Below are 23,262 nucleotides of genomic sequence, written 5' to 3'. Positions count from 1 at the left end.
CCTCTCAGCCTTCCTGACAAGCTCCAGCTTGTTCTATAAAACAGAGTACAGGTATTGTATTCCCTAAGGCAACTTCCCTGCCTTCCCACACCTCATGTATGGAGTTGGTGGTTGCTTCCTTTGTACTTCCGTATCTCTGTTATATTCTGTCTCAGTCACTAGAATGTAAGGTCCCTGAGGTCAGGGACTAAGTCTATTTATCTTTGTAAGTATTTAACCTGTATACTATGGTTTGCACATAGTATATGCTCAATATAATATTGCTGATACATAGATTAAATGACCATGTTAGGAATCAGTAACTCAACGAATGTGATCATACCCTGGGTTCAGGAACACATACCTGTGTATGTATATTGTAGGTGATCATCAGTTAAGCATTTACTGAGTATACCATATCCATCCGTAGCATAGTAGGATTATTGAAACAAAGTTGCAGAGAATTGGGAAACAAAGTTAAGACAAGGCAAGGAGGTGACCCAGATCTAGGCTAGATGGAAATTGGATTTTATGGTATTAAATCATATTAACAAATACAAGTATTTTATTAGATATTAAATGGTATAAGCAAATACAACAATTTCTGCTATGAATGAGGCATTATGCCAACCTTAGTAGTAAATTTTCTATTCTGAAAAAGCTTGTAGTCTAGTTTAGGAAGCAAAACATAAGGATATGAGAAATAGCTAAATGTCTCTGCAGTTTTTAGCAGTTAGTTCAAGATACAGGAAGAGATGTCACAGGAGATGCCAAATGATTTTATAGATCATTTTAAAACCAAAAGCAGAACCACTATTTTGACCCCGGTGATCTGGTGGTATGACTACTAACAAATCACCATTTATGCAACAGAAGTGCTATATACTATGTAAGTAATTATTGTAAAATTCAATACAGAGAGCACCTGTGAGCGAAAATGCTAACATTATTGCTTTTTCTTCTGCAGCAGTGGTTCTCAACCAGTAATGATTTTATCCACCAGGGGACATTTGACAATGTCTGGAGACGTTTTGGTTGTCACAATTGGAGGGAGATATTAATACTACTGGCATCTACTGGGCATGCCAGGGATGCTACTAAACATCCCTTTTCCTCCCTCTCTCCCTTTTCCTCTCTACCCGTCACCTGTTGTATTCAGATAAGAAAGGTAGGATTAAAACTTTAACAATATCCTTTGCCATTTTTTTGTTTTCCATGAGAAGTTGTCTTTTTCCTATTAATTTGTAGTTCTTCACGTATTCTGATTACTAATCTTTTGTCAGTTATATGTATTACAAATGTCCTCTCCCAGTCCTACTGCTTGTCTTTATGCTTTGTGTATGTTTTATGTAGTCTTTTACTACAGGAGAGTTTTTACTTTAATGTAATCAAATTTATCAGTCTTTTCCTTTCTGGTCTGTGTTTTTTATGTCTTTCTTAAAGAAATCCTTTTGTACACTCAAAATCATATTTTTCTATTAAGTGTTTTAGAGTTTTACCTTTTATGTCTACATCCTTAACCAATCTGGAGTTTATAACCTAACATTCAGTGGTTCAGTGGACATACTTATATATGTCCTCATGCAGAAATGCATTAATAATGGAGGCTACTAACCACATATAACTATTTAAATTTAAATTAATTAAAAGTAAGTAAAATTTAAATTCAGTTCCTCAGTCTCATACTATTTTAAGTGTTCCATAGTCGCTGTAATTCATGACTACGCTGTAGAACAATGCTGACGTAGAGCATCTGCATCACTGACTGCAGTAAGTAGTCTTTTGTGGTCCCCTAAGGTCTTTACCAGGATTCTCCCCTTAGTGGGCTTTGCTTCCAACTTCTCTCCTCCTAGACCCATAAGTTTGTTCAAAGGGCAGCTAACTTTCTGTTCCTCACTAGCTTCTTCCAGGAATTAAGGCTACCCTGAAGTGAAAAGCTGCCCTAAATTCTCTACTCATCTCTATAGTTCTTCTTCTGCCAGATCCTGGCCCCCTTATTACATATTAGTCCTCTGATTGCTTCAATTAGATTTTTTTCTCTTACTTTTCTACTTATTCTCAGCAGGAGTATTCAAATTATCTAGACCCTCATTATCAGAAATATAACTACCCAGCATTTAAGCTTGTATTCTTTAACTAAAATATTGTTTGCTTATGTAAAAACTCAATTTTTTTACCCTTCCTTTTGAATTAACTCTGTTTGAATTAAGCATATTTAATTTTTTAAGCAATATATTTTTCTTTCTAAATCCAAATCTAGTTTTTTATTCTGCCTTTGATTAGGTCTATCAAGTAAATGAACTGGTATATTTTAAAATATGTCATATTCAACATTAACTTTAAACATAAATTATAATCTAATAGAATATTTGCTTTATGTATGTAAGGTACTTATGTGAATAAATAAGAAATAAGTCTAGACATTATCTGAAAAAGCACATTATTTATTTTTAAATGTTTTGCTTGCACAATCATTGAATACCTTTAGTTCTTCTGAGAATACCAATAAACTACATGTGAATACAAGAGGTCTTGGAAACCTGAAGCTTCTAGTAAACTATGCTGAAACATGGTTTTGCGGGGAGAAGTATAAATGCTGCAGATTGGCACAGTGAGAACAACCCAAGTTGAAACATTAAAGCTAAACTCTACCTGATACTGATTTCAATAAGGCTATTGTTAATACAAGTAAACATTAACATCCTTAGTGCCACCAACTTTAAAATAAATACTCAAGATTTTAGTACACTCAGAAAGTATCTAGGAAATCAAAAACAATATTCTTAAAGTTTTTGTTTTTTAAACACTACCCTAGTACACAAGATTTTTTATATTTATCCAAATGAAATATTGACTTATAGTGTACACAGAATATAAGATTACAGATAAGCTATTATTATAGATTATTCCTAATAAACTTACAGTTGCTGCATGTTATAATAGCAAGCTTTACTCGTAAAGCACCATAGATAAAAGTGTAATTTTTGTTTAGTAGCCAATGAATAAATGAGTTAATATTTTAAAGCATTTAATAAGACTGAAACCCACAGCAAAGCTATCTTCTGGTGTAAATTCCCAGAGAAGTTCACTAGGTCAGTGTAAAAGCAAGGAATATTGATCTTAGCATCTAATATGCAGTATACTTTTTGTTTCTTAATCAAAGTGTGGAAAAGTACATAAAATAAAAAATTGTATTTTTATCACAACTTAAACCAGAGTTTGACATCTTTAAAATATGCCTCAAAAATTAAAAGTATAGAAATGTCATTACTTAAAAAGAAAAAAATAACACATGTATAGTCCATCTCAATCAGATTTGGAAGCAGACCACACACAAACTTAACATTTTTAAGACAAGAGGACATTGAAAAAGTGAGACTTAATGGCATTAAAACTAATGTCCCCTGTGTATTGAAAGGAAAGGTACAGTGTAATAAGGAAAGTATTCTTCCATCAGTCTCTCAGTTTACTTTCCACTGTTTCCTAGGGTGAGAAAGTAATTAATTCTCTGTACTTGCTGAATCATAAGGTTTTATTAAGCAACAACTTGAAATGGCTTCAATCATCTGCTTCCCTGCCATAGAAACAGTAGTATTAGCAGGGAGAAAGCAAGTTTGGATATAAGGGCTAGAGAAAAAGCTCTTTGAAACCTGAATCATATTTTTTTTACAGTATCTTTTCTTTGGAATACTTAGTATAACATTAACTTTGAGCCATTTTTTAAAACATATTTTCACTATAAGGAAAAGCAAATCTGTCATAATGAGTTACATGAAATTATGTGAACTTATAGGAAATCTAAGGGGTTTGAAAATTTCAAAAAGATATAAAGGAAATATGTCAGAAGTTTGGTCACATTTTGATTATTAACAAATTCATTTATTTGGACTTTTGACTAATGTTGCACTTTTTGAATACTTAATTCAAAATTGATGACAGTGAACATGAAATTTCCTAGTTTTATGGCGATGGCAAACCCAATTGCTAGGCTCTGGGATGAGACTGGTACTTACTAGTGATTATAGATGTAGTAATAAAAATAATGATTTCTTATATTCAGAATAACACTTTTTACTTAATTACTATCTATTACCAATTTCCTTTGAGAACACCCCTTATAATATTATTATTCCTAAATGGCAAATAGAGAAAATAAGCCAAATACAAGCCAAGTAACTTTATTTCTTCCTCATCCTTCCATTCATTCCTGCATTCATTCATTCTTTCCTTTCCTTGTTTGTAAATATCAAATAGTGACTTGGGGAGTTAAACAAGTTGATGAATTAAAACAAAAGCGTAAGTACTTGACACACCTCTCTCATCACTAAGACATTACGCCACTTAGTCAAGTAAAAAAGAAATAAATGTATCAGATCATTTTCTATTATGTAGAGAAGACTTATCCCAAATTTTCCCTTTTCTTGCACTTATTTTTTTATCCTCCACTCTATCCAAGTTTACTAGGATAATTTAGAATGCAATCTAAATTATGTTGAACCTAATTTACTGATAAGATACACACCAAAATTTACCACAAATATAAAGCTCTGTGAAGTCAGTATTATTAATTTCAAATTTTGTTTTTTTCTAATATTATTTAAAACTGTGAAAAATGTCAGATTCAATTAAAAGTTAGGATTTGCTAGATGGAAGTATCTCAGCAGCTACTTCAACAATACTGTATATGTAGAAAGAGCAATTATGAGTTTATGTGTACTAACATATATATATTTATGTTTTTAAAAGCTAGATTACAAAATTGATATAAAATTCAAGTTTAACAACATACATTATTAGGATGAGAATTTTAATCCTCAATGAAAAGAAAAACAAAATGAAGCTCAGATAACAAGTTTCCTTTGGTGGTAATATACAAGGTATTAGGGATATGATTTCTCTCTTGTTCTGCTGTCTCTGTGTCCCTCAGTCATCACAGGTAGAGCATCACTTAAGTAACTCTTCCTGTCACTATAGGTGGTAACAGCCAGTCTGATCTGAAAAAAAACCAGCACTCCTTCCCAATATGGAATCCGGCAGGCTTTGTTTATCTAAAATGCAGAGTACCTGTTTCACATGTAACTGATTGGTTTCTTTAAATACCAAGTGACTTAACATAGTTTTCCTAAGCATTTCACACAAAAGAGAAAAAGCATATGATATTTTTCCACATGAGACTATTACTTCTAAACTTTAAAGAATTTCGCATGGCACATGATGTAATAGCATCTTGATTTATTTACTATTTCCTGGTCAGGTACAATTAGGTACAGAGATTGGATGAGAAAAAGTAAAGTTAAGTTACAGAAGCATACTTCTAAGACTTCCCAAATTTGTTACCATTTAATAGTGTTAGAAACAGTGCCACTATAATTGCCATTCCCAACCCTATGGATAGTGTTAATAATATTCTTGCCATGGGTCTTTTTACTATTCATTGTTTAGTAGGAGCCATTTTTGTGGCAGTCTAAACCTCTCAGTTAAATGTAAAACACTGAATAAAATCAGTTGAAAAGATTATCAATACTCTTAGGCAAGAATGGTGTCCTTTAGTTCAAAGAAGATGTTTCAGTATTAACAGTGGCACTTGCTTCAAAAGAATATCCTACTCTTGTTTTCATTAGAACTCAAAGCAAGAATACTACGTCTTCATTGCAATAATAAATCATTTGAAAACATGGTCTAAAACCGTTGAATTTATATACTTTTACATTCACACTACCTAAATTTTACTACAAGTAGCTAAATACATTTGAAGTAAATATTACAACCCACAAATCCAGACATACAACAGTTTGTGGGGGAGGGGCAATTGGTTCTCTTATTATAGAAAATGTTTGTTCAAATACTATGAATAACCGTTAGTGTTTTTTATAATTGCGTAGTCCTTATTTATCTCTAGCATCCATTTCTGTTACTTTTTAAATCCATTCCTAGGATAAGAGAACTTAGGCATTTGTACGTAGCAAGTGTTGTAAAAACAAATGAGATTTTAAAAAAAGAAATACATTAAATTCTCTGTTAGGTTCACTGACCATACTACTTCATGTCACTCTGCCACTTTCTCTTTCATAACCTTATATACCTTACTTTCGTGGATTTGTTAAGAAGGATGCAGGTAGGTGTTAAGAACTTACGTATAATAAATTACAAAGTGTTAACTTTAGAAATTAAGAGTTTTTGAATGCTGAACTGCAAATTCCATTTAAATAAAATTAGTAGGAACTGGAATTTTGAAGCTCCAACATAATGGTGCAAATGGAAACCAAATTGTAGGCATCCAGCTTACAACTGTCTCCTTTGAGTCTCTGACTACCTGGTTGAACCCTGCTCAGACCACTGCCCCATTTGAAGAGGTCTTGCCAGCCTCTTACCAGAATTGCATCTCTCAGCTTCTGAGTTTGTTTCATCTCAGATAGACATCCTTAATTAAAGCTAGGACTTAACCCAAGCCTAAAAATATCTTTTCTGTTACTCACTATGCAATAGAATAAGAGCAGAGTGGGAGAAGGATACATTAGGGAATGTGTTGACATTTGCAGGGATTAGAATCTAGAAGAGAAGGGGTGAACTGGAATTTTGGAGCCTCTTGTGGTAGACTGATGTAACATATAACATAGACAAAGGCAACATGAAATTAATACTGGTAGACTTAAGATGCAAATAGTACTGGTGATGCTGTGAGTGGTAGAGAAGGGAAGGTCAAGTGTTTGGGGCTCCCTGTTGAGCCCATTGGTGAAAGCTTGGTGTTTAGAAGGGGAGCCAAGTCCGAGTGTGCAGAGCTCACGCTTAACCTCTTTGGAGAGGGCAGACTCCTCCACATCAGGGCTACCCCTTGACCCCTGTGAGTTATAGACATTCTGGATCAGTAAACAGATGATATAGGTAGATACAGAGTCTGGTTAGGGGTATAAAACAGATCGAAATCCTGATCTCTCTGGGCTTTAAATATAAAATAATGTTAATTATTACATTATACAAAAGGACTTTTGTGCAAAATGAACTTGGAAAATTTAGATGACCTACAGAAGTTGACTGATTTCCCGAATCATTGATAGCATCATTGTTTTGAATTTTTGAAAGGAATGCAGCAGTAATGTATATAGTTCTAAATAGATACATAGCTTTAAATAGATAATGCCACATTAATTTTTTCACATTGAAATTTTAAATTTGAGATAAATGCTGTCATATTATAGGCACTAGATACAATAAGTTATGGAATCTTTTCAATGATATGCTGAAGAGTTCTGGTGTTTTATCTCATCTTTTCATACAAATGCAAACCTACACACAGATTTCCTATGCCTGTGGCAGAATATATAAAAATGTCTACCTCCATCTAGTCCTTATTTTCTGTGAAATAGTTACCTAAACCAGGATTTGATTTTTGTCTATACTAAATTTTTCAGATATGTATGTATGTATTAAGTTATTTTTAAAAGTGTTCTAAGGAAGTAAAAAATATTTTAAGATTCCTTTGCAAAGCATACAGCTCCTTTTGTTTAAGTCTATGTCCTTACAGCTTTTCTTTGTTTTTCATAACTTATAAGGTGGAGCAAGGCTTTATTTTTTTTTTTCCAAATTTTAGCTAAGAGATGTAGCAACACCTAATATGATTATTTCAGAGATGAACTTAAATTCACAGCACTTTGATACACACCAACCCTGAATAAAATGAATAAAGAAAAGACCAGTACAGATTACTCTTTTCCGAAAGGAAAGTCCAACATTCTGTGTTAATATATTTTCTACTATAACAATTTCATATGGTCCTCAGAATTATGAAGGAAGTTGCATTTATTTTCTCCATTCTTCCTGTGTATTATCTGGGTAACCCAAAGGAATTTTGTGTTTGTAACAGCAATTTGTGCTACTTGTCAGTTCATATTTTTAGCAATCTTTATAGATAATGAATTGAGGTAACTGAGAGTACCTGAGGGGCATATGTAAATGTTAAAACATTTCTTAGAAGAGAAAACTGGTGTTTGCCCGTGGTTGCCCAGTTGGGAGTACTCCTATGCATACCACAAGGTTGGCTCTTAGTTTGTCAATGCTCATGGTTTAGAGTGCCTCCTTTCATAGTTCAAATTTGGTTGCACTGAGAAAGCAAGCCTGTTACTTCATTGTAAAAAAGAAAGTGCTTGTCCAAGCACGTTGCATGTTGGCAGTTTAGAAGCTGTTCTTTTGCTGTCTGGAACTTAGACAACTTTTTAACCTCTCCAAGGCAAGGTAGCTATGACAAGGTGTCAGTTACTTTCAAAAAGTAAATAAATCATAGGATTTGAGTTTCAGTATAATAATAAGGATCCAATGTCCTCACATGAGTTTCTCATTCCACAATTTTGAATCATGTTTTTTTGTGGTGAATGCTCTACCTTCAAAGTAAAACTTTTTTTTAACAATACAATTTAGGGAGCCAAGTATCCTGAGAGGAAGATTAATTCACAAAGAAAAAACAATGAATTAACTTTAGTAAAATGAGCTAAAAAAAACACAAAAAAATAAACACATATTTGAAATTTAATCTTCCTTACCTATGTTCTTTCCCAAATCAGGAAATACCAGTATAGCTGTAGTTTGAACATCTTTGTATTGAGAGAGTGACTTCAAACGTTTCAAATACTTTCTAAGCCAGCTAAACACTTACTATAAGTTCACTTAAGACTATAAATTTCCATGAATTATTCTAAGTTCTTTCTGTAGAGCACTACCTTACAAATTGACAAATATGGAATAAGAGTCTTTATGGCATAATTCTGTTCATTGGCTGATATTTAGCAACAATCTACATTTGCCAGGTTCCACTCCAAAACCATAAATTGTATGTTTTCAGAAAAGCAATAGAAACACCAATCCCTAGATGAGTAGACTATTTGCTGGAGAACAACGTGGTCTGCAAATACATTAAGCTTGAATTTTTCTCATCGTTATCAAGTAATACCCGGTGCTCTTCAAGTATGTTTTGTGGAGTAAACGTATCTTGCTGAACAAAAATTGGATGTTTTGGTTTAAGCTTCATGTGTTCTTATGACCTTCAAAACTATTGACAGAGTTAATCCTGAGTAACAAATTATTAAAAAGAATGAATAAGAATCTGCAAAATAATAATAACAACATGTGTAAATTAGATGAAAGTGCAAAGTCTTTTTTCAGCTGATTGAAAAATGTAACAAGATTGCTGATGGCTTTTCTGGAAAGAAGCAATGTAAACCAGTAATTACCAGAATTGCTGGTGCCTTACTCCATTTCTGTATAGCATTCTTTAAAATTTGTTTTTAGTATATCTTGCTTTTGTGGTTTAATACTGTAGTCAATATTCTTGAGTTAACATTGTATCAGAATACCATATTACATTTTCTTTTTCATTGCTTAAAAAAGATAAGCAAATAATACTTAATGGCAGTGGGCTCTCAACTTTTTTGATTGCATACACCTATGAGTACTTTTTAGCATATACCACTAATATATACATATGTATTTATTTATAAATTATATACAGGGTTCATTATTCAACATATATAAAAACATGCAAACATATAAAACAAATTTTAAAGGATGAGGTTTTATGTGTTAAATATCTATTCTAATATCTTAATTTTGTGCCCAGTGGATCATTTTTCCTTTTCCCTTATTTTATTTTGACATATAGTGGAAAAAAAATACTATAAAGAATCTCATGACCCTTTCATCCAGCTCCCCCCAATGATGACATCTTATATATCTGAAGCATAATATCAAAACTAAGAAATCAAGAAATTGCCATTGGTACAATACTATTAATTAGACTAAATACTTTATCCTGTTTTTACCAGTTTTTACCTGCACTCATGTGTTTCTCTGTGTGTGTGGTTCAGTGCAGTTTGACCCCAATTATAGATTCATGTAATCACTACTACAGTCAAGATAGAGCATTGTATCTTAGATTACTACAGAGAAACTCTCTGTGTACTCCTTTATAGTTGGGTACTTCCTCTTCTCTTCTCTGTCCCCTGGCAACCACTAATGTGTGTCCATTTCCACAGTTTTGTCATTCTAAAAATGTCACGTAAATACAATCATGCAGTAAGTATGTAACTTTCTGAGATTGGCTTTTTATCACTAAGCATGTTGTTCTTGAGATCTAGCCAAGTTGTATGTATTAATAGTTAAACCTTTTTTGCTGCTGAGTATCCAGTGTACAGATTTACCCTGGTTGGTTTCACTGTTTACCTGTCCAAGGACAATTAAGTTGTTTCCGGTTTTTGGCTATTGTGAATAAAGTTACTGTGAACATCCACGTACAGATTTTGTGTAAACATAAGTTTTCATTTTGAAGGGATAAATGCCTAAGAGCACAATTGCTGAATCACATGATACATTAGTTTCCTATTGCTGCTATAACAAATTACCACAGCTAGAAGCTTAAACAACATAAATTTATTATCTTACAGTTGCATAAGTTAGAACTCCAACACGGGACTCACTGGGCCAAAATCAAAGTGTTGGCAAAGCTGTGTCCCTTTCTGGAGCTTTAGGGAGAATCTATTTCCTTGCATTTTCCAGTCCCACCTAATATTCCTTGGCTTGTGGCCCCTTCCTTCATCTTCAAAGTCAGCAGTGTTGCATCTCTCTGTGCCTTTATTTCATAGTCACATCTTCCTCTTACTGACTTTTTTATTCTTCCCTCTTCTACTTTTAAACCTGTGTAATATTATGTAATGTAATTCTTGTGATTACAATTGCTCCACCAGGATAATCCAGGATAATCTCCCTATTTTAAGGTCAGTTGATCAGCAACCTTAATTCCATCTCTAAACCTTAATTCCCCTTTGCTATGTTAAGCAACATATTCACAGGTTCTGGGAATTAGGATATGGACATCTTAGTGGGGGAAGGGTATATTTTTCTGCCTACTGCACATAATAAACTCATGTTTAGTTCTTTTTGAAAAGTTGCCAAACTATCATGCAGAGTAGCTGTATCATTTTATATTCCTACTAGTAATGTATGAGAAATCTAGTTTCTCTATATCCTTGCCAGCATTTGGTATTCTAATAGGTATGTGATGATATCTCATTGTGATTTTAATTTGCATTTCCCTAATGGTTAATGATGTTGAACTTTTTAAAATGTGCATATTTGCCATCCATATTTTTTCTTTGGTGAAATGTCTGTACTTTACTTTTACCCATTTTCTAATTGGATTGCTTGTTACTTTACTGTTGTGTTTTGAGGGTTCTTTGTATATTCTAAATACAAATCCTTTGTTGGATGTAGGGCGTGCAAATATTTTCTCAGTCTGTAGCTTGTTTTTTTTATCCTCTTAACAGGGCCTTTTGCTTATGGGAAACTTTATAATGACTCACTCCTTGCCTTATGTGAGTGATGCCACATGCTACAATCATGAATATCTCATGGGGTTTTAAAGAAAACATTTACATGAGATGGCAATCATTACTTAAAGCTGTGTTTCGAGTAGAACTGTGTATTGATGTGGATGCATTTAGAATTAGACCCAGTGATGTGCTTCAACTTCTCTTCCCAGTTTGCAAGAGCTGATTTTTGAACTTCCAAGAATGTTGCAAGTCAGTTTTTAAACAGTTAGTAGCCATGGTTTGAGTGTTATACAGTGGAAATTGGCAAGCACCACAAATCAGTGCTCCTGTTCTCACTGGAGAGGGAGTATTTATCAATATTATATTTGTGGAACTAGGCAAAAAATTGTCAAGAAATTCAAGTTTTTTCCCTCTCTATTAATAAATCAATGCCCATTGAGATGTATATCATAAATAAATATGTCAGGGCATTCTCTTCATCAGATTGTAATATTTGCTTTGTACTTTTTTTTTTTTTGCTATTTTACTTTAATTTGTATTTCATCAATTTTGTCTTATTCAAGATTCTAATTTTCCAGAGTATCAGGCAGTACAGTTGTATATTAGTATAGTTTAATGGTGTGGATTAGACCATGAACTTCAGAATCAGACAGTCTTAGTTCGAATCCCACCTCAATTTAGTAGCTGTTTGACCCTGGTAATATTGTCTCATAGATAAAATTGTAGTAATACATAATACAGGCATCGTTCCATATCCATGGATTCTACTTCAATGGAGTCAATCAACCAAGGATCAAAAAATTCAAGAAAAATAAATAATAAAAAATTACAATACAATGATTAAAAAAGTACAAATTTTAAAAACACAGTATGACAACTATTTATATAGCATTTACATTGTGTTAGGTATTGTAAGTAATCTAGAGATGATTTTAATTATATGAAATGATGTGCATAGGTTATAAGCAAATACTGCACCATGTTATATGATGAACCTGAGCATCCAAGAATTTTGTTATTGGGTGGGAGGGAAGTTCCTGGAACCAATCCTCTGTGTATACTGAGGAACAACTCTACAAACTTCATAGATTGTGATGCTTAATAAGATGATGTTTATAAATCATTTAACAGATAATGTCTTAATGAGCATTAACATCTATTATTATAATCATCACCTATATAATCTTTACAGGGCAAGCCTTTCATAGTCACAGCAAGTTAAATTACCTTTTTATTATCCAGGCATCCCCTGTCTGACACTTAACATCCTAGAAAATCAGATATCCTACTTGAAAATGCTAACCAGGAGCCTGTTTCTCAAAATCCCCAACCAGTTTTCTAAAAGCTAACTAAATACGATGAAATATCTTTACAGTAACAAGTTATGGTGTTAGGATATAAAATGCTTAAACCATGGTTTTCTAATGACCTAACAATCAAATCTGGCTTTTAAGGAAATATTGCTTGGTTGACACTCAGAGGGCTTTCCAAAATGTCTATACATGATCTGACCTTGCCACCAATTGTATTTGGAATGTAACATGAGACTTTTCCCCCATATATCCTTTTGTATAAAGACTCTGTGCAGGTGTGCCTGTTTTTTATGTTCTGGTTTACTTATTGGATGAAGTAGAATATAACTGACAAGAAACACTTGGTTAATGCTGCATACTTTAAATATGTTTTTATTTAATTCTCATACAAACGTGGATGAAGAAATGGACAACCGTGGATGAAGAAATGGACAACCGTGGATAAAGAAATGGAAGTTCAAAGACCTTAAATTAATTTTGCAAAGCCATACAGCTCTTCACTTTCTGAATTGGAATTCAAATCTACTTCATTAGGTGATATCCAGGAATAGCTATTAGAAAACCTGAAAAGTAGCAAGAAAGACATATTGAAGTGTTGTGAGGTAAACAGGTCCAATATGGTGGTGTTTTAGACAAATGCCCTGTCTGGCCCCTCTACCTCTATAGGAAGTTTTAATCCCTGTCTCCAAATACCGTTATGTGAGATACAATTTGCAAATCCTTTTTGTATCATCTGACAGTAGTTTTTTCTATTATGCTATACAGTCAGTTACTCCTCATTGTATTTTCCACCCATCCTTTTGTAAATATTTCTGAAGTCAGGATTTGCTGCAAAAGAATTAATAAAAAGTATTGGGAAATTTGCTAGAGCTTTTTACTCTAGCTTATCTCATGGAATCAAGTAGATAATTTGGCTTTCTTGTATATTTCATTTACTGAATGACTTCAGTAAATGAGTAGAGTTATGCAGTAAATGAAGCTCACACAAAAGTCTACTTCAATATGATAGCTGAACCAAGCATATCCAAACTGCCATCCTCCTGGAAGCATAGGATACTGAAGCAGTGAGTCTTAACTCATATTAGAGTGGAAAAAATGAATTAGAAAATAATAAATGAAGGAAATAGTGAATGAAGGCTTAAAATACCCTAGAGAATTCTATTGAAAATTAGCTGTTAGGTCACTTTTGCATTAACTGTTCTAGATAAAAACAATAGAGTATTCCCTCAAGTGTTACGTCACATCCTGGCCATCATGTGTCATTAGCTGCACTCACATTACTTTTGGTTGTGTTTCTATACATGCAGTGAACAATCTGAAAATGAAATTAAGAAAACAATTCCATTTACATTATCATTCAAAAAAATAAAATACTTAGTAATAAATTTACCCAAGGTTAAATACTTGTATGCCGAAAACTACAAAACATTCCGAAAGAAATTAAAGAAGTCTTAAATAGATATCTCATGTTCATGGATTAAAAGACTTAATATTGTTAAGATGTAGGTACTACCCAAAGTTAATCTACAGGTTCAATGCAATCCCTATCAAGATTTCAGCGACTTTTTTTCCAGAAATGAGAGGGCCGATCCTCAAATTCATATGGAATGCAAGGGGCCCTGAATAGCCAAAACAATGTTTAAAAAGAAGAACAAAGTTGGAGGACTTCTCAATTTCAAAACTTACTACAAAGCTACAGTAATCTAAATAGTGTGAAACTGGCATAAGGATAGACTATCTATAGACCAATGGAACAGAATTAAGAGTCCAGAAATAAACCCATAAATATATGGCCAACTGAATATTGACAAGGGTTTCAAGACCCTTGGGGAAATAATAGACTCTTCAGCTGATGGTGCTGGGACAACTGGCTTTCCATGTGCAAAAAATGAAGTTGGACCCCTTCTTCATACCATATACAAAATTAATTCAAAATGGATCAGTGGCCTAAGTATAACAGCTAAAATCTTACAACTATTTGAGAAAAACATGGACAAATCTCAATGACTTTGGATGTGGCAGTAGATCCTTAGATAAGATACCAAAAGCACAAGGAAGGAACAGGTTTAATGAAGCCTCTTGGTTCATAAACCATAAACCCAGACCACAATATCTGGACTATTTGTAAAAAACAAATTAGGTAGACCTATGTAAGCAAATTGCTTAATTAGCCATTGATTTGGATAAGTAATATGAGACCCAATTTTTGTATGTTAGCAGTTAACAACACTATAGGAGCTAACCTCTAGACTCTCCATCCAGAAGTTTTGTAAGAGTTTACAAAACTAACCATCAGTGGTTTTTTGGATGGAAGATAATGAAGTCTTTGAGGTAATGAAGAGGATTAGGGCTATTCTCCAAAAGGATACTAAAGTGATTCTTATCAGACAACATTAAGGATAGCCATTGTTTAGTTCAATGAGCTGGTTATTCTCCTGTGTGATTTTGTAGAATATACTTTTGATCTTTGACCCTGTTTCCTGGCATATAACTCCTAAAATCCTTAGAATCTTCAAAGTGATATCTTTTTGTATACTAATGAGTTGACTAATGGCTGGCAGCCTATAGGTATCTTCAGGATGGGGGCTGGTCATAGGAAAGAAGGAGACATGTTTAGAGGGTTGGGACTTTCAGCTCACCCCGCAACCTCTGGGGAGGGGAGATGGCCAACGATTTTATCAATCATGCCTATGTAATGAGGCCTCCGTAAAATCCCAAAAAGCACTGGGTTTGGAGAGCTTCTAGGATGGCTGATCACATGCAGGTTCCTAGAGGATGGCATGCCTGGGAAGGGCATGGAAGCTCTACGCCCCTTCCCCCATACCCTGCACTATGCACCTTTTCATCTGTATATCCTTTGTAATGCCCACTATAATAACCTGGTAAACATAAGTGTTTCCCTGAGTTATGTGATCTGCTCCAGCAAATGAATCGAACCTAAGGAGGAGGTCATGGGAACCCCAATTTATAGCCTGTAGGCCAGAAGCACAGGTAAAACAACATAGGGCTTGTGATTGGCATTTGAAGTGAGGCTCAGTCTTGTGAGACTGAGCTTTCAACCTGTGGGATCTGGTGCTGTCTTCAGGTGTAGACAGTTTCAGCATTGAATTGAAAGCCACCCAGCTGGTGTCCACTGTAGAATTGACCAATAGATAACTAGGTGATGGGGGAAATCCCCTCATAGTTTGGGGTCACAGAAGTCTTTTATGTTGATTGTTGTGATGTGAGAGCAGAGGGAAGCAGTTTGAGGTTTTTATTCAACTCATATTCTCCCACTCCCCAGATCTCTTCTTTCCTTTATTAGTGTTGTCTGTGAATGTCTGTATAAGGAGGGTAAGGGGGCTTGAGGTGACCCTATGGACTGTATAGCCCTGGATTCCATTCTATTGGGTTCAGCCAATGGGAAGTATCAACAAGAGATTAGAAAGGAGGAGGAGGTGAAAGAGGTCAGGATATGTCTTCCTGCTCCCTTCCTGCCCTGAACCCTCAATTCTAGCATTGGCTGTGTCCCTTTATGACTACATCTCTTGTCCTTTGACCCTTCACCCCATTTCCTCAACAGCTTCAGCTTTGTTTGGACTTTGATAATACTCTCTCCTTCCCCTTACTCATTCCAACTCCTAAGCAGTAATCACTTCCTGCAGTTGCTAGAATTTGGTTCCCTCAGCATACCTTAACCTTTCCAACTCTTCTGGAAATATTCTCTAAATTGATTTGTCTTCAAAACCCCTGCCAGGACCCTGACTAATTTTCTTTCTGTTTTTTTTAACAAGTAAAAAATGTATATATTTATGGTATATATGATATTTTGATATAAGTACACATTATGGAATGAGTAAATGAAGCTGTTAACATATACATTATCTCACATACTTATTTTGGATGAGAATACTTGAAAAATCTACTCTCTTAGCAATTTTCAAATATACAGTATATTATTATTAGCTATAGTCACCATGTACAATAGGTCTCTTGAACTTATTCCACCTGTCTAATTGAAATTTTGTGTCCTTTGACCAACATCCCCCTAATCCCCCCTTTCCCCAGCCTCTAGTGACCACCATTTTACTCTCTCTGAGTTCAACTTTTTTACACTCCACATATAAGTGAGATCATGTGGTATTTGTCTTTTTGTGCACAGCTTATTTCACTTAACAAAGTCCTCCAGGGTCATCCATTTTGTCACAAAGGACAGGATTTCATTTTTAAAGACTGAGTAGTATTCCATTCTGTATATATACCACATTTTCTTTATCCATTTGTCTGTTGATGGACACTTAAGTTGATTCCATGTCTTTTCTTTTTGCATGACAAAGAGTCTTTACTTTTAAATGATTATCAGTGTACCCAGTAATACATATAACAAGTTCTTGAATTCTGTCATCTAGTAATTTTGATTAAGAAAAACTAAAAGCAGCCCAAACAATTAATACTAGTATTTGTGTTCTAACTATTAGCAGGAATGATGGACTGCTTTCAGGCTGGCTTCACACAGGTTACAAATAACTATTTACTACTTTTTCATTGATAAAGCTCTTGACTTTCAAGAAAGTATTAGGGAAAAAAGTTACTTAATCCCTTTCCTTTTTCAAAGAAAGATCTAAGAAAGAAAAAACATTGATATATATGGTGCTTGAACTAAAAGGAAAACAGATAACGTATGCCCATTAAATTTCTAAGAAAATATGAGGTAAAAAGATGAAATCTTTACATGAGTTCTAAATCTGTATAAAAAAGCTAGATTTTCTACTCTCCAAAAAAGTGAAGGGACCTATTATATAATATACAGAAATAATTTAATGTCTTTCATAGCTTGAGCTTTGCTAAAGCTTCATACTTCACAAGGGCATCTAAAATGCCAATCCATGGAACAGGCACTTCTTTCTTCTTCTCCTAACCACTTATAGGGTAGTTTTCATGGATTTCTGGTCAGATGTCGCAGCCAAAGTCCAAGAGGTCATCCAAGACTTCATCTCTGTTCTGATGGAAGTAGATCTGGAGAGTGGTCATCTTCTTCTGGGCTTCCTTGTCCACTTCACTGCTGTGTCTGCTGTGGGATCCCAGGACCACAGCCACCTTGGCCTCAAACTCTTTCTCCCTCTGCAGGTGGTACTGTTTAATTTCAGCCTGAGATGCCTTGGTCTGCTTCAGCCACTGGTTTTGGGCCTCAAACACCTTCTCAGTGGCCTGCCTCAGAGCCTGCAGCAGCTGCTAGATCTCCTGCGACTGACTGGCCATGGCAGTTGCGACTCTGAAGCCCAGGCTAGCAGCCCAAGTTGGCTCTGGGGCCCCTTACTGCAGTGAATGTGGGAGTGCAGTTATCCCTTTGGCATGCTGATTTCATTTTCTTTGGCTGTATGCCCAGTAGGGAGATTGCTGAATCATATAATAGTTCTGTCTCTTATTTTTTGAGGATCCTTCATAATGTTTTCTATAATTGCTATACTAATTTACATTCCCGTCAACAGTGTATAAAGGTTCCCTTTTTTCCATATCCTAGCCAACTCTGATTTTCTGATCTTCCAACTTAATTTCCTTTCCTATTGTTTAATGCAACTTCTGCCTGTCAAATCATGGTAGACATTATGTGATTAATATCACAATAGAAGCCAGAATGTTTTACAGAGGAAACATAGAACAGAGATTAAATCTGGGGAGTCAAATAAGTTAGAGGTAGATTAAGAGAGTGTCTCTCCTATTAGTGTTACTGCTTTTTGTTCTCAAAGGGTCTCAAAAAAAGTTGAAATGTTGTATACATTATTCAGTATTGTACTCAGAAAATCATTTTACCAGCAAATGAGCTTAATTTTTATAGTTTACTATTATCTTCATTTCCCAGTCTCCAGTATACTCTTATGCCAGTAATTCTTAACATTGATTTGTTAATGCTAAAGACCATCTTCCCATGAAATTGCATATGTACATAAATAAAGTTTATTTTCATTTTCAACCTGCTTACCAATCCCTTGACACTCATCCAGGAACCCCAAGATAAGAATACCTATCTTAACTGTTTTTAAAACTTTCCGTGACATGCTTGGTCAGGGGAGAAGAATGTTCTCTGACAAATGCCAGTTTTGTTGATGAGGTAGAAAAGGCCTTAGAAAGTGGTTTGAAAGACAGAAAAAAAAAAAAAAACTGTGGGAAGAAATCAGTGTCTGAGAGCATAGAGAGCTTCAGTCCTTTGGATGCATAGCACCTAGTCCAGCAGATCAGAAATACTTACATTTGTATAGAGATGTCATAACACACAACTTGGAAAGTACCATCTTTAGGTGAATTAGCTGTAGCTAAGAGTAAATGATCTTTCAAAACTGTTAGTTATATTGTTTACAATTTGGAGTAAATGTCTAGAAATCTTCAGTCATTTAATAATTTTTTTACTTAAACACATAATTTTGTTTCTGGGGTCCTCATAAGTATTAAAATGGGATTAATCTTGAAAATCCTATTACTTACATCACTGAAAGCACTTTGCCCACCTGTTCTCTGAACCCAGTAGAGCAGCAGTCCCCAACCATATTGGCAACAGGGACTGGTTTCGTGGAAGACAATTTTTCGGGGCGGGGGAAGTGCATGGCATGTGTGCATCACTAGAATAAACCTATGGTTATCCAGTTACTAAGTGGTAACTTTAAGACACTGTGGGCAAAGACTGATATGTTTGTGACCAGCAGATTATAAACAAGAAAGTATAATCCCATTCTGCTGGTTTTTTTAATGGACAGGTTTAGATGTATCTATCTAATCATAGAAAATATCTGGAAGAAAATAGTTTCTGCCAAGGGAAATTAATGGATTGAAGAAGGAAAGAAGAATTTGCTTTTCACATATACATTTCTGTACTGTTTGGTGTTGCTACTGTTTTACCATGAGTATGTATTACTCAATAAAATAACAAATAGGTGAGGTCAGGAAGGATACCTTTTTTTGCTGTACAGATTATTCTTGCCTCATTCCTCGTTCGCTAGTTTCTATTACCTTAGCTTTATTCTCCAGTTACTTGTTTTTAACAGCCTCTAGGGCCTACCCAAAGTTTTTCTTTTACCTTGTCCTGATTAATAGTCTGTAACTCTATTTTTTCATTACCTGCACAAAACCCAGACCCTCAGATGGAAGATGAAACCTTCTGCCTATTCACCCCCTACACATATCACCCATCTTTTTCTTATCTTAACTATTCTAGTTGTTACATTTTGTCCTTTGCCTTTGAGGATTTATTGTTTACAAAGAACTGAAACATTCTTAGTTTATTTGTTTTTAGGTACCCTCAGAAGATAATGGCAAAATAAACACCATAAGAACATATGAAAATTCCACTGAAAGGAGTTTAGCTAACTAGGGAATGTTGGCTTCCAGCCTTAGCTGGGAAATTATCAAGTTTGGATATTGGTTGACTTTTCTTTTTAGTATAAGTGTGAGCCATGCATCGAGTAAGCCACAGATGGCAGTTTTAGTCCCAAACTAAAGTCGATATACATACATATTAGTGTGGGGGGGTAGTCCCAAACTAAAGTAGGCAGGTAGATGGATGGATAGATAGATAGATAGTTTAAAGAGATTACCTGTATTACAGGAAGCAGCAAAAGTACTTTCACCTAGAGAGCCATTTGCATGGAAAGACACCATGATTAGAGGTAGGCCTCTGGATCTGAGTGCCGCCTTCAAATCTACACTACTCCTCTTTCAATGTGTTTGACCTTGGTCAAATTACTTAGCCTCTTTTAGACTTAACTTTATCACGTGTAAAATCAGGATATTGAAAATACTTCACTGGTTTGTTATATGATTAAATCAAATAGTGCATGTAAAATACTTAGCAAGTGCCTGTTAAGTGGTTACTTTCAGGTCTTAACAGTAAAATCATATTATAAAGTGTCATAACATTGCAAGAGGTTCTTTCCCTACCTCCCCAACAGAGTTTTTACTAGATAGAACCTTCTAGCATTTGAAGCTATATCACCAGCATCAGCCTTTTTTACTTCATATACTTACAAAATTTGTAGTTTACTTTTCAAAAAAACTGGATGCCATGGTAGTAGCATGTATCAAATAGGTTACCAATATTTGAAGTTTTGATACCGTTTCTTATGTACAGGTTGATCCTTGTATACAAGCTGAAGCTAAGCTCTGACCTAACAATATTTAACGAGTACATATCCTGTATAGAATAAAATCTTTCCTGAATTTCATTTCCCTTTTCCAGAATTTTATACATACATACTCATGCAAATGCATGCAAGCACACCTCCTATAAACCTAACCAAAAAAAAAAATATTATGTAAGTTTAGACTTCTTTTGATTAAAGTCAGATGTTTAGCCCAAATCTTCAAATGTATTTTTAATTTAGGTAAAAGAGGACACTATACCACAATTAATATTCACTGTACCTCAGTGTCATGAAATTTGCCGTATGACAAGTTTTTCTTGAATGATTCTAGAAGGCATTCCATAGTCTTTTTTTCAGTATCAGACATCACTGAATATTTTTTAAAATGTGTGTAGGTAAAAGTGAATGTGAGGCATAAATTAGCACAGTCTTTCTAGAAGGTAGGTAATATATAATAAAAAACTTCACGTACTCATCTTTTGTCCTACTAATTCTACTTTTAGGAATTTGTTCTAGAATATAAGACAAGCAATCCAAGATTGAATCTATAAAATAAGAATAATGGTATCTAGTTGCATTGACAATTACTGCATTATACTATATCTACATAACAGAATGAGAAACTATTAAAATAGTGAAATGTATATCTATATGTATTAACATTAAAAGAAGTCCATGCATTATATTAACTGGGAAATAGATTGCAAAACAGGCATGAATAACAACATAACATTTATGTATGGTACAATGATCTGGACAATTGTTCCTCAAAATCTTAACATAGCCATCATTTTGATGATTTTTACTTTCTCATTAATATTGATCAGCATTGTATCAATATTGTTTAATAAATATGAATCACTTTTATATTCAGAAAAAGCAATTAAGTTATTTTTATTTTAAAAAGAAACTAAATGTACATAGCCTTGCTATTTACTAACAGTGTGACTTTTAATTTGTTTTAAACTTCCTTATATGTAAAAGGGTGTGAATGTTAGTTATAGTCCCCTCCCATCTTCTTCCTCATTAATGAGTTCTGAGCCACTCTTGGTTCCATAACTGCTGGACTGAATGGTTTTTCGAAGGGTAGGCGGGGGTCAGATGTCTCATCAGCAGCTAACTCGGCAAAAGCAATGTTGTCAGAAAAGTAGAAAAAGTGGAGGGAAACCAAGATGTTGACAGAGCCTACGAGAGAAGTTAGCATGGTGATACAATGGAGTATTGGCAAAGTCTGGAGTTTTGTGGCTATTTTAAGACTGTCTTTAGTTTTCCTGTCATCATTTAGAACTCATGTTTTAAAAATTGTCTTAGTGAGTTTCAGGAAGAGGGAATGTCTCTTTCCATTCATTCGGACTCAACAGTTTTATCTTTTGGTATATATAGAGTAGAATTCTCTTGGTTAAAAATTAAAAAAAAAAAAAAAAAAAAAAAGGAAAACTTCTACACAGCTGAAATGAGTAATACCCTTAAGTGTCTGTTGGAGAAGGTAGCGAGTGACTGTGTGTCATACTCCTTCCATCCATGCCAGAACCTTTACCTTAGACATTTAGTGCTTCTCCCTTGGCTATTCTTAGAAATAATCACATTTTTGTGTAACGAACTCTGAGGAGTTTAAAAATGAGTGAGACATGGTATCCTGGAGTACAGCATATGACTCATTAGCAGTTACAAGTTTTTTTTTTTTAATTTTACTTCCCCATTCAATTAATACTAGGCATTAAACTCATTTTAGAATTATTCACTGAGAAGAAAAAAAAGAACATAATATTCACAGCTGTAGCTGCATAGGTCATCAACGGTTCCCTTGGACTTAGGATCACATCTGAACTGATACTACTAGACTACCTCTGCCCAAGATAGTAAAATTTAAAGTCTTGGGTGTCAGGAGGCCCAGGATGTGTACAAGTACTTGAAAAAGTTTGTTTAAAGTATTTCCTTTTCAAAAAGCAGGAATTAGAGAAGCAGGAGTACAGGGCCAGAGTAGTGTATTGGGGGTTTTAGTTTAAGATCTCCTTTACAGTTTCTTCCCCCGAGGAATTTTACCTCTCTTTAGCAATCTGGTTGTCAAGTACAATAGTGAATCTTACCGAAAATATGCAACTGGAGAAATTAAGAAATCCATTTACTGTTTATACTAGCTTGGGGGCAGGTGTAATAAAAGTAGGCAACTGGTGCAAGAAAACAGAGAATTCTGCTTTATTGAGCTGAAGTGAATTCCATCTCTTTATATAGTTTGAACTATTGAGAGGTTTTTGTTGTGACTATTGTTTTGAAAAGTTATACAGATTTTGCCTTTAAGAACAAAATTTTTAAATATCTCTAAGAGGTCTCATCTTGAATGGTAATTTTTCTTTACTTGTTTGTCATCTCCATTGCCTATAACCTCCTTCAAGGCAGCAGTGGTGTTGTTTATCTTTGATAACCAATACCAGACTCCTGAATGTTTATTTGGTTGTTTAACAAATTAATTTATCTTGCTTAACAATAGTTTTATACATACACACACACACATAGACATACACTGGGCCTACCTTCTATTTTCTG

General features: G+C 34.4%; 1 protein-coding gene and 1 pseudogene across 1 annotated transcript in view; one reads left to right on the top strand and one right to left on the bottom strand.

Moving 5' to 3' along the window:
* SPATA5 (spermatogenesis associated 5) overlaps positions 1-23,262 on the top strand; it is a 236,264-nt gene that overhangs the window by 142,370 nt on the left and 70,632 nt on the right. The window lies entirely within an intron of this gene.
* On the bottom strand, positions 17,501-17,845 carry LOC123638592 (annotated as a pseudogene).

This window comes from Lemur catta, chromosome 5, assembly GCF_020740605.2.
Source record: "Lemur catta isolate mLemCat1 chromosome 5, mLemCat1.pri, whole genome shotgun sequence".
NCBI classification, from domain to species: domain Eukaryota; kingdom Metazoa; phylum Chordata; class Mammalia; order Primates; family Lemuridae; genus Lemur; species Lemur catta.
The sequence above is the reverse complement of the archived record's forward strand: the minus strand, read 5'-3'. Positions and strand labels throughout refer to the sequence as shown.